The 8257-nt window shown below is 39.8% G+C and overlaps 1 pseudogene across 3 annotated transcripts; it reads left to right on the top strand.

Annotated features, from left to right (window-relative positions):
• Positions 1 to 490: 490 nt before the first annotated feature.
• Positions 491 to 3942, top strand: LOC149163817 (pentatricopeptide repeat-containing protein At3g12770 pseudogene; annotated as a pseudogene). Of its 3 annotated transcripts, none has more exons than XR_016260644.1 (2): positions 491 to 736; positions 950 to 3942. The product of XR_016260644.1 is annotated as a pentatricopeptide repeat-containing protein At3g12770 pseudogene, transcript variant X1 (transcript). The 3 variants fall into 3 exon arrangements; XR_016260646.1 differs by having other exon boundaries at positions 491 to 1124; positions 1240 to 3942; XR_016260645.1 differs by having other exon boundaries at positions 491 to 1124; positions 1235 to 3942.
• Positions 3943 to 8257: the final 4315 nt, after the last annotated feature.

Genomic DNA, 8257 nt, shown 5'->3' with positions numbered 1-8257 from the left:
CAGACTAAAGCTCAACAACAACAACCCTGCAAGCAACAAAAAAACCTACACTCTTCATTTCCACTCCTCTTCTTTTATAGTATTCTTCATGCTAATTATGATATATGTATATAACTCGTGAATTCAAATAAAAACTCAAAAAAATAAGATGTGCAAAATTCTTTTTAAAACCTAATAAATGATACTCAAATTATTAAATATATCCATATAGTGATAAAATTAAATAAATAGGAACTTAAAAAAAATACACCATATTTAAAAAAATAAAAATAATTTTAATTTTAAATTATCTATACATATATAAAATTTTGTTCTCAATAATACATTAACCTTATTTCCAATTTTAAGATGAACAATCAACATTAATTATAAAATCGAGCACCTTAAAATTGGAAATGAGATTTATGTATTATTGAAAACAAATTCCTTATTTTATAATTCTATAATATTTATTATCTTCATAAACAATAACAAAATGAGTTTTTCGTAAGACGGGTGTGAACTCCTTCAGACTTGAGAAGAGTATCCAAATTGAAATAGCTAAGCAGACTCTTAAATTTTGATAGTTGCTGAATACCGAGGAAGCTATATGAAGTACACTGAGCAAGTAGAATTCCAACATCCCATATGGACCGCTGTGGCATCCAAACAGACACCACAATCACCCCTTCCTGGCCGTCCTCTCTATCAACATTCATGGCCTTGGAAACACCCTAGTGTGCCATAATATATACTGGTAATTGTGTGACATCCTCAATTCATTTTGAAATTTACTGGTAATATACTGGTAATTTTGTGACATCCTCAATTCATTTTGAAATTTAGATATTAAGAGATGATATCTGAAAATTTGAGATCCAAATATGTACACAATGCGTACACTAAAACTTTATATATGCGCAATGCTTTTAAACTATGGAATTCTCTAAATGAGCCGAAAACGGTGCAGTTTGCTATGGGTTGTTTGCATCAGAATGCCATTAGAAGGAAGGACAGATATTGTGAGGAATCAGATCATCTGAAGACATTATCTAGGGAAGGACGGGTGAGGGAAGCTCTGGAAATCCTTGAATACACGGACGGGGTTGACGCGGAGATTTATCGACAGCTCTTGCAGAGTTGTGGTAAGATGAAATACTTGACAGAGGGAAAAATGGTTCATGACCATATGATGAAATCTGGATTTAAGCCTAGCGTTTCCATAGCTAATCACCTAGTTATCATGTACATAAAGTGCAGGAGTTTGGAGGATGCTCGCCAAGTGTTTGACAAAATGCCTGAACGAAATGTGTTCTCATGGAATTCAATACTTGCCGGCTATACTCAGTACGGGCGAGGTGATGAGTCTCTGAAACTTTTTGGGCGAATGCAGTGCGAGAATGTGAAGCCAGATTGCTTCACTCTCTCCCCTCTTCTAAAGGCATGCGCGAATGCTAGTGTTTTGGAGCAGGGCAAGCAGGTCCATGCTCATATCGTTGTTGATGAATCTAAGTATGATATGTTTGTTGGTAACGCCCTGCTTGATATGTATGCAAAGTGTGGGAGTATAGAGGATGCCCGGCATGCTTTTGATAGAATGCCTGAACGAGATCTCATCTCATGGACTACGATGATTGCAGGATATGGGCAGCTAGGGAATTGTAAAGATGCTCTGCAACTCTTTGAACAAATGCGACGTGAAGGGATGGAGGCAGATCAGTTCATTTTTTCCAGCTTGCTCAGTGCATGTGCAAGTGTGACGGCTCTGGCACCGGGCAAGCAGATACATGTACAGATCATCAAAACCGGGGTTGAGTCCCATGTAGCTGCTGCGAATGCGCTTATCTACATGTATGCAAAATGCCAAAACATAGACAATGCTCACCAAGTCTTTAGGAAGATGACCATGCCAGATTTGGTTTCATGGACTGCTATGATTTCTGGGTATGAACAAATTGGGTACGCCGAGGAAGCTCTAGGACTCTTTTGGGAAATGCAGAGTGCAGGTTTGAAGTTAGACCGGTTCATTCTAACTAGCGTTATTAGTGCATGTGCTAGCCTGGCAGCCTTGGAACAGGGAAAGCAAGTTCATAACCGTATCACTGAAACTGGACTTGAATTGGATGTCTTTGTGGAGAGTGCACTTGTTGACATGTATGCGAAATGCGGGAGCATAGTAGATGCACGGCAAGTGTTTAACAAAATGCCAAAAAGGGATTCTGTTGCATGGAATACAATGATGGCAGGATATGCACAGCATGGTCATGGGCAAGATTCTATGGAACTCTTTTTGAAGATGCAACAATCAGGTTTGAAGCCAGATGCATCCACCTTTGTGGGTCTTCTCTCTGCGTGCAGCCATGCCGGTTTAGTGGGTGAAGGCCGCCACTTCTTTCATTCCATGTGTTTTGAGTTTAAAATCAAACCACTAATGGATCACTATGTCTGCATGGTCGATCTTCTTGGCCGGGCTGGGTACCTGGAGGAAGCAGAGGACTTTATCAAGAAAATGCCGCTTGAACCTAGTGCTGTTGTTTGGAGGGCTTTGCTTGGTGCATGTAGAACCCATGGCTATATAGAACTAGGAAAACAGGCAGCAGAAAGGATTTTAGAGTTGGAACCACATAATGATGCAACATACATATTACTGTCAAACATCTATTCTGCAGCTGGAAGGTGGGATGATGTAGCAAAAGTAAGAAATTTGATGAAAGAGCGGAAGGTAAGAAAGAAACCTGGCAAGAGTTGGATTGAGGCTGGCAACAGGGTGCATTCATTTGTTGTAGAAGACAAATCTCACCCAAATACAAAGGATATTTATGCAACCCTAGAAAGATTAATGGAGCAGATAAAAGAAGTGGGTTATGTTCCGGATACTGACTTTGTGCTGCATGATGTTGAAGAGGAACTGAAGGAACAAAAACTCTCACACCATAGTGAGAAGCTGGCTATCGCATTTGGGATTATCAGCACACCTGAAGAGACACCAATTCGCATACTTAAGAACCTCCGTGTTTGTGGTGATTGCCACAAAGCAATCAAATTCATATCCAAGGTTATTAATCGAGAAATTGTAATGAGGGATGCTAATCGCTTCCACCATTTTAAGGATGGGCTATGTTCATGTGGAGATTACTGGTAATGCTCAGTGTGAGCAATAATGATAAGCTCTCACATCCATCTTGCTATCTGTGGGGTATCCACTATTAGCATCTAGTGTTTTAAGCTCAACTGTATGGTATAGTCAGGTGTAACAAAACCATTTAATTGTTTTCACTGAGTGCATTGCCAGTGATTTTGGAAGACAGTATGTGATGCTAAGCCATTAATCATAGGTTTAGTTAATCAAATGTCATATGCATGGAATGCTGATTGGCATGATCTCAGTTTACCTGCCTTGAACTCAAAATACTTCTGCAAACTGTAGACCATGCAATGATAAATGGTCATTCCAATTTTTATTTTCAAAAATGAAGAAAACAGAATGCCTGCCATCCACGAATGGATTAGGATTGTGAATGGCATGGAATGGGGAACAGCTGAGACTCTCACTCAAGAACTCGTGTAGTAACAAGGGATTAAAGGAGCTGAGCTGGTGTTTGAAGAATTGAATTCCGGGTTAATCAAATGGAAATGATGTAACTTGTAGGAAGCAGAGCGTGCAGATGAAGACATTTACGTGTCCAAATTATATGCTCCTCAACAACCTATATAAAATTTAACCATACAGTTTTGTTGTAATCTGCTTCATTATTGTAACTCCCTTGGCATCATTCTGCTACCTCTTCAAGCAGATTCAAAATTTTGTCGTTTTTGTCTGGCACCATTGGTATAGTTGACTAAGGAATTTCTCATTCTGCATGAAAACGGGTAAGTCATTGGAAGATAGAATGATGGGGACCTCAGCATACTTCCTAAGAAAGTCAGCCTGGTGGTCGTCATACCAGCCTCACCTTCAAGAAAGTGGTCCCAGTGATCATTGTATGGTCCTCTGATTTTACTGCTTTCATGACATAGTGGAGCAGTATAGGATTCATGGGTTCTTCAGATTTCAATGTTCAAATTGGCAAACAAGAGGCATCCACATTATCAGTACAGGGGCTCCTCATCGAAAGTGCCTCCAAGTTACCACTTAACCTATTGGTTGTGGGAAAGGGGCAATTGATCTCGTATTATATAGCACTATAATCATATGGACTCGATTCCATATGCCCATAAATGGATATTTGACTATCTGTAAAGGGACTAAGGGGGAGAGAGCAAAATTAAGCTTATGAAGCAGCCAAACTTCAGCATATTGCAGCCATAGGAAATGGATCATTCAGAAATCGAAATGACACCATATTTATGGTTTCCTGAACCCATGTTTTCCAAAGCAGCCAAATAGGTAATAGCTGCTAGCACTGCATTGATAGCTAACAAATAGGCAGTTGCACAACAGTTTTTTTAGCCGAGAGAAAAAAAGACAAAAGGGAAAGGTAATCAAAATGTTCCTAGGGGATAAAGAAGGGTTCTCCTAGCCTTGACAGGGGAATAGGAAGACACTGCTGACAAAGCGCGGGAGAAGTCTCATTTCCAGCCTAAGAAGGAAACCATGGTTCACAAAATACTTCTTGTAAAAATCGCAAGGTGAAGAGCAAGTAATCTCTAGGTGTCTCAGGGATTTTTAACTTTCAAATGATGAAGGACAGAGACATGGTAGAGTTGTAGGTTGCATCTCAGCCATTTTGTATTTCAAAAATTGCCACATCAATATAACTCGGCTTTTTCCCAAGAGAGTTTTCTCCTTTTCGATATCTATGCATCTGTGCCTACTGTGTTGTTGCTTATAATTTTTATTTTGTTTTTCTATGTTATTGTTTGTAGTTGAGATTATTCAGACAAATTAAAAGAGAGTATAACTAACAAATCGAGAGTATTATGATCAACTAAGAAATAACCCAAGAAATAACCTATAATGTGGAAATAAATAGATTTTTTCCCTACAGTCTAGGTGGATTCAGTGAATAATTGAGAATGGTTCTGGCACTCCAGTTTCTGGATAAAACTTTGAGATTGTTCCAGATAAATGAGTAGCATAGCCAAGTTCAGGTACATACTTGAGAGGCAACATACTCTGGTTGAAACATACATTTGGAGAACCACTATGACTAATGTTTGAAAGAGTAAACAATGAAAGATGAAAATAAAAATTCCTGAATAGTAACCTGTTGTAGTAACTACAACACCCCCCAAAATTTTTACCATGTGTACTCAAAAGCTTGGGTACCCCCTTGCTCTTCAAGTTTCATGTATAATTCTGGAATCTGTGCATCATTTAGTTTTGCTCTCTAGAATGGTTTAATCAGCTTGAACCCCGGAATAAATCTGCCATGGCCTGCTCAAGCAAAGACCCCATCATCATAGTCAAATTTGCATAACAAAGACATTACTGAATATGACAATCATGTATCCTCTAAAAGCACGCCTGTTCAAGCTCTTGTTTTAACTAATGGTGCTTTGGTTGCTTGACTGGCAGACTGTTCATGATGCAGTGAACTGCTGCAAATCCAACAGATGCAATGGAATTAATGCCAGGCAGTGACTCTGCAGCAAATGCTCGTGTAGATGAGCTGAAGGGAACAAATGGAGATGGAATACTTGCTTTTGTTTTTCATTGTTCTGAGCAGCATATAGGCTCGCCATGGTTGTTTTTTTTACAATTGAGAGATTTTGCCATTCCCATCACAAGGCAACAAGACTTACTCCGTCGAGCAATGATTATTGGGATTGATGAAAATGAGGAGAGGCCAGCTGAAGACAACAATATTTACGGGCAGAATAGCTCTAGACCCGAAGCTACCATAAATGAGACATTTTCACAATCAAGACATAGTATAGCATAATGAGGGTACAGACAGAATAGCTCTAGACCCACAGCTACCACAAATGAGACATTTTTACAATCAAGGTAGAGGATAGCATAATGAGGGGAATTGTACACTAAATTGTGAAGCTACTAATGGGGCTAAAAGATGTAATGTATGAACTAAAGGCAGGCACGGAGGATCAAAGGCGTCTTGTGGGAGCCATGTTGGAGAAGCTTGCAGAGGGAGAGGCTGAACCCAAATCCAAACCTACTGAAGCAATGCGAGGAGGAAGGTGGCATTTTATGATGATGATGTTTGCTAGTGGCAAGCATGGCTTCATCGTGCAACAACTTCTTAAGCTCCAATTGCTGTCAACCAACAATTTGCTCACCATAGAGGGCCACTTCTACAAGGGGAAGTCATTTTCTTGTTATCTGCTATGAAAACAAAGCGATATTTTTGGATATGGTTACAATGTGTGGACGTCAAACAAGATTTTGACAACAAATCTCCTCTTTGCATGGAGTTCCTTTCCAGATTTCCAGTTGGAGATGGCCCTCTTGTTGCCTTTGGTGGTTCTGATGAAGTAATTAGGGTCCTTTAAATGGCAACATGGAAGCCTGGAAGGAAATACACTGGCAGTCATAATGGAGCAGTTTCTTGCTTGATGAGAGATGCTTCTTGTTTATGGTGCTAGTGATGGGTTACTTGCTCTCTGGAGTGCAGATATGTATAAGATTCTTGTGAAATTGCACCAAAGCTTAGTCTGAAGGCACATGATGGAGATTTTTGGCTATTGAGCCTTTAAGAGTTTCAGGGAGTGCTCTAGAACTGATTGCAATTGGTGCATACAAGAACCTTGCTATTTGGGATACTATATTATTCAAGGAAGTCAAACGAATTAAGCCAGTTACAAAGCCCACTTCTCATAATGTTGCATCTTGGTGCCATCCTCGTGTCCCCAAACTTCATATTTTAACATGTGTTAAGGACTCTCATATATGGACCATTGAACATCCAACATTTGCAGCAACCACAAGACCACTCTGTGAGTTGTCTTCTCAAGTCCCTATAAAGCTTGCACCAAACAAGAAATTGAAGGCATACTATATGGTTGTTCACCCTCTGCAGCCACACTTGGTTGCAATTGGTACAAGCCTCAATGTTATTCTCATTGAATTTGCTGCAAGGTCTCTTCCTGCGACAGCTCCTCTCCCAACCCTGTCTAGGAATAGGGAGCATTTTGTAGTATTTATGGTTGAAAGGGAGATAAAGTTATTGAATTTCCAACTAGCTAATCTGGCGAATTCATCATTGGCAAGTTCCAATTCGGTATCAGAAGCAGGAAGGTTGAAAACAATTTCTTTAGAAGCATTGCGGGTCAAGCAGTTGAACCGTTGTGTTGGCCCAATTACGCATGATGCATATTCACGTGTTTCTGTCAACAGTTCAGGAAAGTATGTCTCAGTTGTATGGCCCGATATTATTTATTTTTCTGTATATAGAGTCAGTCACTGGACAATTATCCATTCAGGCACAGGAATGCATAGAACTCAGAGAGGCACAGAAGGAAAGCAATGCAAATTGCGATTTCAATCGCTAAGTAGGAATGCAAATTGTGATTTTAATCGCTATGAGATTAAGTGCGACTACTCGTGAATAGGGAAGTAAAGGTGCAACAAGAAATTTCATGACTTATCTCCCCTTCATCACAAATCACATTACCAGACAGTGACTACCTCATCCCATTGCACCGGTGGAATCCAAGGTAGTATCCTTGCTCCTCATTCACCTAATATCCCCGTCGTCGATAGTTCCTTACCTCTTCAACCGTGACTTTCCTTCATTAATCTCATCATGCCTCACCAGATCGCATCCTAATCGCAATACCCCTTAATCGTATCGCAACTTCCATCCTTTCATCATGATCTACATCAACTCATTGCGTCCTCCCCACTCGTTGCATCACAACTATGCTACTTACGTCAGAACCTCCATCATTTTATTTGCGATCTCTCATTCTGTCGTGACTTCTTCCATCATGTCGCAACCACATTTCGTTGCTACTTGCCTAATACCATTGCCCATAGGTGAAATTAAACCTACCTTAATCACATTCAACTTCCATAAATCGATTCACATCCCCTCTGGGGCACCTCGTAGATTGGCCTTGCAGAGATATGACTTACCTTCCCATGATTTAGTTGAGGAATATGAAATGTTATGGAATAAATACCTCAAAGGAAACACCTATCTTTGAACAAGATTTGGCAAAACTTTGAGGTTATGGATTGAAGGCCATGTGCAAATTTTGCAAGTTTTTCTCTTTCTGATGGTCCAAGATTTAATTTCAGATATTGAAAGGATCTATAAAATGGGATATATGCATTAGAGGAATTTTGAGGTCTAAAATGGGCTTCCTAAGGAAA

This window comes from Pinus tabuliformis, chromosome 5_1, assembly GCF_031772625.1.
Source record: "Pinus tabuliformis cultivar Carrire ecotype Pingquan chromosome 5_1, CPIR1, whole genome shotgun sequence".
Taxonomy (NCBI): Eukaryota; Viridiplantae; Streptophyta; class Pinopsida; order Pinales; family Pinaceae; genus Pinus; species Pinus tabuliformis.
Note: the sequence above shows the minus strand (reverse complement) of the source record. Positions and strands in the feature narration are given on the sequence as shown.